Genomic DNA, 10417 nt, shown 5'->3' with positions numbered 1-10417 from the left:
TGACGCGGTGCGCGGAGGCTGGTGCCGCGCCCCGCCGCTCCCCCGCGCATCATCATCATCATCATCATCATCATCATCCCCCGCACATCATTCCACCCTCCCAGCTCCAGGCTGCCGCCAGCCGGGCCGGGCAGGGCAGCCAGCAGACAAGTCCTCCGAGCCCCGCACAGAGCTGGGGCTGCAGGAGCCCCTCCCGCACGTGTTGCCGTTCGGTAATTAATTCTGGAGCTGCGTTAAAGCATCATTACGGCTTCCGGCTGCAAGAGATAACTGAGGCAGCCCGGCAGTATCCTAGCCGAACAGTCCGGGGATTTCAAGGGTCTGGCTGCTCTCTTTTCCATCCCTCACTACCCCTCCTGCCGTTGCCCTTAAAACAGAGCGAACCAAAAATTATTGCTCACCAGATATGGTGGAATAATGAGGGTGGGGAGTTATTAATAGCTTATTTATCCTGCAATCAATGAGGCAAAGAAAAATGCAAACAATTATTTCTTAGGTGTTTAATATAGAGAAGGCTGAGAAACGGAGAGGTGTAATTTCTTTAGAGGAGCCCCAAAGCAGGGATAAATTATTTTCAGTGACTAATAAACATGCTGTTAACAACTATCTGCTGTTATTCAGTGAGTGTGATGAAGTGGTTAAGATTGCATGTAAGATGAGATTTTCAGAAAGGCCTTGGGATATGAGGATGCTCAATCCTATTGCCTTTCAGAGGAGTGTAGTGCTTATCTTTTAGGTCACTTTGAAAACTCATCCATACGTAATATGTGATGTCCCAGGAGAGCTGTGGCCTAGAGATTTGAGCACAGCACAGGACAAAGCTTAAGTGCCAGTCCTGGGAAAAAGTGTTTCTATAGTCTTGTCTAACTTGACATCATTTTTCCTCCTTGAACCTTCACCACCCTTGCTTTGCCCATATTGAGTATTAATACCTTTCTATTTTAAATGCTTTCACAGAAGTGATGCCAGTATGTCTGTAGCAAGTGTGAAAAGAAAAAGTGCATTATGAATACTAAGGGTTATTATACTTATCTCTGTTTTTTAAAGAGTAAGTATTCCCACAGAGACTTTGTTACTTCTCTGCATTATCTTGAGCCCTCTGCCATGGCCTCTCCATTCCTTATATCCACACTTTCTCAAGTTCAGTGACAATTAGGATATGTGAGTTTTGGAGGAAATAACTAAGAATCAAATACTAATTAGTGCCACTAAACTAGTTCAAAACTGCCTCTTTGCCTAACTTTTTTCTTGTTAACGTCTTCTATCCTCCCTCTGGTCTATAAACCACAATTTTTCAAATTCATAAACCTTTCCTTTCTCTTCTTCAGCTACAGCAGAAGCAACAGTGCTGATATACTGTAAGAAACTGACTGCATACATTTACAGGAAAAAGAAAAACTTCTGACTATGGCATGCAAAAAATTCCACCACTTTCATTCTGAGATCTTGCAACTCTTGCAGTATAGCTTGACCTTTATTATTCACCTAAACAGTAAACAGCTTCTTTGAGTAAGTATTTAAAAGCTCAGCAGACCGTTTTGCAAACTAAATTGCTGCTTTTTAAGGACCTTCAAGAAGCACAATGAAAGCAATGAACTTGCACATTGCTCATTTATACTTTTACACATATATACTTGTGTATCACCCATTTCATGGAGTCCTCCACTGGACAAAAATCTGACTTGATTTGAGTTGTTCAGACTTCAGACTTCTTTACCATATGCTAATTGGGGTTTTCAAAAAATATTTGAATTGCTCACAAACAGGCATACATTTAAAAAACAAAGGATAAGACAAGTAATTCAAAACAGGAAGATTCAGAAGGTTGATTGATGAATATCTCAATAACTGTGATAGTAGGAAATTTCCATGTGGTTTTAGATGGAAGAAATGGCACAGATTACTGCATTTTCCCCCACCTCAGAATAGGATCAGTCCTTAAAAACTACATAAAATATTTAAACTATGTAGCAACAGCAATGAGTTGTGCAAGGGTAATGCAATTATTTTTAATATAACCACAACTGGGGCCTGCAAAATCATTAACTTTGACGGATTCTGACACACAGAAATAATTACAAAGAACTTCACGCATTTATTAGTCCTATAAAATCACGTATAAATAAACTTTTTTTACTGTTTTGTTTTGTTTTTTTTCCTGGAGGCTGTTTTGAAATATTACTTCGCATGATTCGACAAATCCAAATCGAATATATTTACCTTTGAAATGGAGAGATGGTCAAATAGTGTTAGGGCACAATATGAAGCTACTAGATACTTGTCTGTTCGACTCTTCGTCCTAACCTTTTTTTTTTTTTCCCCACACCGTAAAACTGAGAATGTTTCTAAGCAGTGAGATACTCCCACAGTCTGAGCAAGGCAACTGCAAGATTCAGCACCCCCATCCTGCAACCAGGGTCAACAGGGACATGTACTCCACACACTATAGTTTAGGAACGTGTCCAAGCAGAGTGGGACAGGCACGTCAGCCGAGATGTGCAGAAGGAGGATCTCAGAGCAAAGCTGCTCCCATAAGAAAATTAATCCTTCCTTATTTTTCAAATCAACATTACCAGAGCCTTAAAAGCTGGGGAGATACCTCAGGCTAGTGGTGAAACCTTGGCAATTAGCCAGATGCTGAAGTGTTAAAAGACTCTAGTTATTACAGCTGTACACAAATTTTATTGAGCTTAATGGAAATTATACACACATATTGATGAATGAATAGATCATTCTGAATTTACTATGGCTGTCAAGCATTGTCTGCCACATGGAATTCATCCTCAACAGAGCTATATTTACAGTATCTGAATGTGAAGAATTAAAACACAATGTCAGAAAGCCAGAAAGGATAATTAAGATTTTCAAATGCTGGTGGGACAAAACAGCGTCCAATAAAGCGATCATCTGGGGCCACCAAAGAAGATGAGCCAAGTGAAAAAGAACCTGAAACTTCTGAATTAATACTGAAAAATAAAAAACATGTTTCCTTATTCCTAACAAACAACCATTAGAACAGTTTTTCCCTTTTATATTTTTGGTTGCCAAGAACCCCTCGCATGGCAGAGCTCTAAAAATTACCCATATCACAATTTCCACCCAAGTCTCTTAAGATGGTACATATAAGGACTTCACATTGGAAAGCTAGATGCAATGCACATCAAATTATGACCAAAGAGGACTTTATGATTATAAGCATATAATTATATATAACAGACAGTTTTATTACTAAGGGAAGTCTTGGGTTTATTAAGAACAACACGGGGGTTTCTAGTGGGACTGTCTATAAATATGGATCTTCCTCTGAGGGAGAAATAGGGCACATGAAAATTGCAAGCATCTGCCTGTGAGAAACTGTGAAGAAAATATTTATTTTCAAGAAATGTGAAGAAGAAAATTTTTCCTTACCTTCCTAATGTAGCTAAAAAGAAAGATGAGGGTGCACTGGCAGAAAAGAGCCATTATCTTCCTCTTGTTTCATGTAGCTAAAAATATAACATTATAGTTTGAAACGAGCACATTTTGGTTTGACCATCTTTTTGTTGCTATAGTTGTACTAAAACAAACAAAGAACTGGAAATGTGTATACAGGTAATCATAGCAAAATATGGTTCTAGTTCTTTCTTTACAGCTTTATAACAAAGGTGATTTTTTTTTAAAAGGAATGTTAATCTTTTAAAATGCTCACTATGTCTCTATTAAAAAATTTGACCCCAAACTCTCATTCATACGGGTATAAAAAGAAATTGAAGATGCTCAACAGTTTTCACTTGTAGTCTAAATGTGCTCAAGACAGCATCTACCTTTAGAAATTTCTTTTGTTATATCTTGGTCATTATCAAACTACATTGCATGAAGAAAAAACAAAACAAGTAAAAAACCATGCCATATGTCTCAGGCATGTACTAGATTTGAATCTGCATTTTATAGACAAGCAAATAGAATTGAGTTCCATTCTTACTCTGCATCATGACTAAACCAACCAAACAGAAATGGTGGTTACCTGTCAGAAATGCAACAGTTTCACGCTAATCACCAGTCTTATTTTGAGCTCATTTGCAGTTTAATGCTCCTTGAAGAAATGGAAGGATCTGTTTATTTACAAATATAATTTAATTACTGCTCATCACTTGAACAGCCCTGAATAATTCTCTCCTCCAAGACACAGTATTATTCCACACATTAATGTCTGTTGTCTTCTTCTGAGTTTGCCTTTGAACCTCACCTTAAGCATGTTTCCCTCCTATCATTTAAGCACCATATGTTAATTTATTTGGATGTTTTTTATATTGCAAAATAATTTTGCATTCCTACTGTCCCTAAGGTCTATTAATGAAAAAAATGAAACAGCATTTGAGAATTACTGAGATAAATTGTGTAAATATGGTGTCTATTTTATTATTCTTTTATTTCAAGCTGGAAATGTTATATCCATGGACATATATATTGAGAAACTGTTTTAGGAAGCTCTATGGAATTTTTTGCTACTGAATCAAATGGGAATAGGATTTTATCCCTTATATTTATACCTAGGACATCTGATGAAGTCCTGTCTGTCCTGAGACAAACACTGTGCGTTTCTTAAGTGTGTAAAATGACACCAAAGATGTTAATTATTTTCCGAGCATCTATACTAAACTTGCATTGTATTTAAGCATCCACCGACAAAAGTTTTTACTGAGAATGTATTTTAAAAATACATTTAAATGTACATTTAAAATACGGCACTGAAATAGTCTTTTCTTAACTCAGGTTAGACCATTTCCTAGGCAAATCATGGATGCAGAGAAGATCTATGCTGAAAAAAATGCACACAAAGTGAATTATAGTAATACTATCAAAAGCTATTGCAATTATGTTGGAAATATTTCTCATCACCTTTAAGGGAAAAATTGAAATAAATCTGGAACATTTCCTTCTGCTATTTGTGAGGGGAAAAAAACATCCTTTCCCTAATGCACAGCCTGCAAGGTAAATGCTAGAGAAGAGACTGTCAGCTCTTCTTTCACTGTCATTTATGACTGGATGAGAAGACTTGATGCAACTTGAAGGCTTTTGCAAGACACGTGCATAGCAACACTTTGTTGAATAGAGTAAACAGTTGCACAGCAAAGTAATATTAGGGAAGAGCTGATGTATTTTTAGCCATATTTTAATGCAAATTAGCAGCTGGAAACACAGAAAAGCACAATCTGACAAATTTCTTTATTTAAGCTCATAGTTATCTACAGCCCTTATCTTGGGAACTTCTTTGGTATCGGTTTTCACAACTAGTAGTTTTAAAACACTGCTTTATGCTAAATAATTTGCTCTATCAAGGATATAGCCTCATTATCTACTCAATACATACTTAACAGATTGGAAGGGGTTAGCAGAGTAATGCACTAAAGTTACTGAAGCATTTAAGCATTTTGAGTAAATATATATTTGCCTCCCTGTTATATTGTCCACATAATTCAGTCTCAATTACCCCACTAATAAACCATAGTTATCTTCATCTCCTATTAGATAACATATGGATACATGACAATAAAAGTACTTTAAAATAGTAGCATTTACTCTCTCTTATATTATTAGGAGTATCCAGAGTCCTCTTGAACCATGTTATAAATTCTTTCATATAATTGATTGTGGTAAGGTACTTCGTGTTCCAGTTAAATGTGAAGCTTCAGTAATTCTCCATTAGGACTGCCTTTTATTAACTGTCTACAGTGCACCTAGTACAGAGCAGGGTGTCAATCATGCCTGGAGCTTCTGCATGCTACTTGAATGATTACACCTTACAAGATAAATACTTATTGCTGTGTCTGCACACCTGCCTGTCAGATCATTTCCTATGCATCTCCTGTGTTTCTTTTTATTTTTTTTTTCCTTTCATCCCCACTTTCTGCTGGATTTAATTTGTAACAAAGACAGCCTGGCATTAAGAACACCAACTGTACAAAGACTGGTAACCTGGCAACTTTTTTTTAAAATTGAAAGCCTTAGATGAGCTTTTTGCTAATTTGAGGAGGTCACTTGCCATGGCTATGCAGTCATAGTGACTGCTTGGGCTTCAATGGAGTTTCTGAGCTGTGCAAGAGCCTCAGCCAAGCCTAACCAGATCAGATCAGGCCACAGCTAACAACAGAGCTACTGCATCACATGCCTTGAAGAATGCTCCCATTCACCAGTTGGAGGTTTTCATTAAAGCCACTAAGCCTTCTACTACTTTAAATGGAAAAACAGACAGTACAGGGTTTTGGTGAAGTAAGGTAAATGGTATGGTGGTCACAAAACCCACTATAATTTTATTGTTATGTTGATAAAAATTCTATGCTATATTAGTCATACCTTGAAAAAGAGGTGTCTTATTCATTCCGTGTTCAGAGTAGTCCCACTGCAGGTAAGTCTTCAGGGGAAGTGGTCAGCAGGCTGTAGTAGCATATAATAAAATGATACATGCCTGCACATCCTAAGCATGCACACAAATATTGTGAGCACAAATTATTGCTCTTGACATCAAGGCAGACATTTTGAAAGTAAGGATGAAACTGAGAATGAGATTATTCCTTTCCATAGAATCAGGAAAAAAATGAGTAGCAGTAACAATGAAATGAAATCAAAGTACAAACGGCAGGACTGCACTATGATATTTTATTTGTCATTTTTCTTTCTACACTGACATACCAAAAGCAAATGGGAAGCCTTGATAGGAGGCACACAATGGGAAGAGCTCTCTGATGTATGAGTGTTGCATCTGTGACCACCCTTAATGACATGCAGCCTCTCGTATGATTTGATAGTGCAGAGGCCTTTCATAAAATCCACTTCAGATTAATTCATAAGGAGCTGTGTTCTGGTTTTAACATCTCTAGATTTTAATCTGTATATTGCAAAACAGCCTGGGCTTATTGCCTACAGCTAGAAAACACATAATAAAATACATGAATTTAAAGTCTTTTCTGCAATCAATAGCTCAAAGCAATGATCTATCACATGCCCTTCTAACAGTAGGAGAGATGCAGCTAGACTGTCTGTATACACGTGAAACTAAGAGAGATTGTAATACCTCTCTGTATCGGATGACTCTTGCAACAACCACTCCACTGCACTCTGAGTTTTCCATCCAGTCTGATGCCCCATGAAAAACTTTTTATGAATGTTTCCTCTAGTTTGGAGAATAGAAAGTTCTATAACAAAGGAAGGAGGGTTCTAGAAAAACCCAAAAAGTGATCTGAAATGTGAGATCACAGAACTTTGAAGATGCCTGTGGTTAAGCTGTATTTATTTACATGTCAGAGGCTTCAGTACCAGCCCACCATGCAGTTCTATCATCTTTTGTATAGCAGAATATATGTGTACATATATATCACCCACTCACACAGATACATAGTGTTATGCATATATTATTAAATCATATAGGCTGCCCAGGCAAGTTGTAGATGCCCCCTCCCTGGAAATGTTCAAGGCCAGGATGGATAGAGATTTGAGCAACCTTGTCTAGTGGGAGCTGTCCCAGCCCATGCAAGGGGGCTGGAATTAGATGATCTTTAACGTCCTTTCCACCCATAACCCTTCTATGATTCTATATAAAACAAAATAGAAAAATATATGTTATAGAATGACAAGATTATTATTAAAAAACATTCTGGATAATCTTAATCCATAAGAAAACAAGACTGGAAAAAGCTACCCAAGTCATATCAGTTGCTCAGATTTATCTTCCAAGATAAAATCCCTTTTCCTCTCAAGCACAAATCCTTTACACAATACTTATGAAGCACAAGTTGGCTTGGAGATACTTTCTGTGAAGTTTGGCCACATAAAAATAAATTAGCTTTCAGATCCTCTTCAGCTTTTTTTGAAAGTTTCAGACATGGAAAAAACACATTTATTTGATAAAAGACTTCTTGACCTTGACTTTTTTTTTTTTTTTAAATTATTCAAAATTATAGAGAAGTCACATTAGGTAGACCAATGTCCTACTAGTACAACAGTATGTGAGTTTTTTGCTATAAATGCATTACTAATAAAAGATGCTTAGACTATTGCATGTTACTCACTGTAATGTGATATGTAATGCATTAATAACTATTTATTCTCCACAGCATCTAAAGATTTCAAACCATCATGCAAATATTGAATTAAACTTCCCAATGAGATAAGTAAATATTAAATCCATGTATAGAACAAGCACAGAAATCTATGCACAGTGTCCAAAATCACCAATATTGCAACTGCTGTAAACAAGATTCACTGGCTCTGAGGCCAAAATCAAGTTTTTAAAGCCAGATGGACAAATCAGCAAAAGCTATGCCTCTTGCCCTATAGGGCAAGTTGCCCATGGCCAGTGAAAGGAAAGTGCTCCATCATGACTTTGATGGAGGTAGCAGAGAGCAGAAGAGAGTATGAAAGATTTAATAATCAGAAATGCAGTCTAAGACGGTAAGGCAGAAGAACCTAAGTGAAAAGTACTTTAAAAGGAATCAAAGTAACATGATGATTGTAGTTAACAAGCTAATGCCTTTTGCTACATATAAAGAAAATATGCTACAGCTATAGGTGAACTAGATGGAACTAGTAGTAGAAATGTTCATAATATACAGAGCACACAGTTTTGTTATGGTTCAAAAGTGCTACAGTGTTATCTTTTAGAAATTTCTGCACTTTATAGAAATGATTTAAGTGCAGAGAGGTATTTAATAACACCACTTGTCACTTTTGAACAGTGAAAGATCTCCAGTATCCCAGTCAAAACCTTGAAGTGTGTTCAAGTGTGTATGGCTGTACTCAGTGCAAAAGGAAGACAAAGAGCAGACTATTTTATCTCCACTTTAAAAAGACCCTGAATCTCTCTGGTAAACACTGACAACCGAAAAGAATGCAATCTTAGAACCAAAGAGAATGCAATCTGAGAACCAAAAAGAATGCAATCTAATTATAAGTGCTGCTGTGATAAAAAGCACCGAGTTCTACTGTGCTTCCAACTTCACGGGAAGTAAGGCCTCATTGTTCTACCCACAGACATGCCTGCCAGCGTGGGAGAGTTTTAGATGCAAATGGAAGACTGAAAGACTGTTCTCTACTCACCTACCTTACAGCAGCTAGTGATTTATTTGCTTGTCACTTCTACCTCTAGTGAAGACCACTCTATATAACAGTTGTAGGATAGGTCAACACCATTCTGAAGAGCCGTCAAGACAGCATAACCTGTCTTCTAGGTGCTCTCCATCCATGTGGTTCCTTCTCCATCAGCTTATGTAGTGCCTACTGAAATGTCTGGCTAACTATTAACTCACTGGACATTTAAGCCCCAGAGAATGCTGCCAGCTCCAGGATATGTCACAGTCATCTTTGCAAACCAACTATCTGCTAAACTGACCAGTGTGATGATGCAGGTGGCTTCAGAGCACCTATAGCAGTTACAGATGCACACATAGGGATATTCTGACAACTCAGATTGAAAAATCTGTTCTTCCCAGAGGAAGTGCACCTTTTGTTTCATTAGTCTTCTGTTCAGCTCAGCTGACCTTGGTTTTATTTCAAAGCTTGAGTGTTGTAACATTCACTCTGCTGCTCAGCCAGCAGTAAATGGGATTACAGCAAGTAAGTGGCTGGAAGGAAATAAGGATGGCATCTTTCTCCCTCACAAATCAAGGAAGGATTAATCTGAATATAGACATCTAACTTTGACTTGTCTCTTTAGTCTCTCTTCCTTCACAGTTGAGAAAGAGGTAGTCAGGACTGTCAGCTTCATGTGGGATAAGATTCACGTTACCTTAAACTAAACATTTGCACATGATTTGATGAGTCAAGCACCACTGATGCACCTGTTTCCTCTCCTTCTAAAAGAAGATCCTTGAGTACCTGGCACATCTAGACAGAGAAACATGGGTGAGATAAAGCCTGCTTTAGAATAGAGATTCTGCTGTTCCTCCATAGTCCACTTCACCTCTGTGTTTACTCACATAGACTGTGCTAGCTTATTCCTATTGAAGAACCAGAATAACCAGATTGGGAATTGCAGAACCACACTGGGAATTGTGAAGCATCTTGCTATCTAAGGTGCTTTAAGTGCTTTTTCATTGCAAGCATGGTCCAGATTTGAAATGTGCTAGTTAACACCAAGCCTAAACTTTTGTAGCTAGCCAGAAATCACAATGACAAAAATTAAAAGAAAAAAAAGCAAACCACCACTACCCCCAAAAAAATAAAACTTCTCAGAACAAATAGCAGATAGGAAGAAAGAATATGGTCTTCAGACAAATTAAAAAACCCAACAAAACTGTATTTAACAGTAATAAAAATAGACACACTAGAGTTTTGCAGCTCATACAGGAATTAATACAGGGAAGAAGTTATGTTGGATTTTTTTCTTCATTTTTCTGTCCAGATGCTTCTCTTTTTTACCAGAGAAGGTGTGGAATGTTTTGTT

Source organism: Chaetura pelagica, unplaced genomic scaffold (assembly GCF_000747805.2).
Source record: "Chaetura pelagica isolate M959 unplaced genomic scaffold, ChaPel_1.0 scaffold117, whole genome shotgun sequence".
Lineage (NCBI taxonomy): Eukaryota > Metazoa > Chordata > Aves > Apodiformes > Apodidae > Chaetura > Chaetura pelagica.
The sequence above is the reverse complement of the archived record's forward strand: the minus strand, read 5'-3'. Positions refer to the sequence as shown.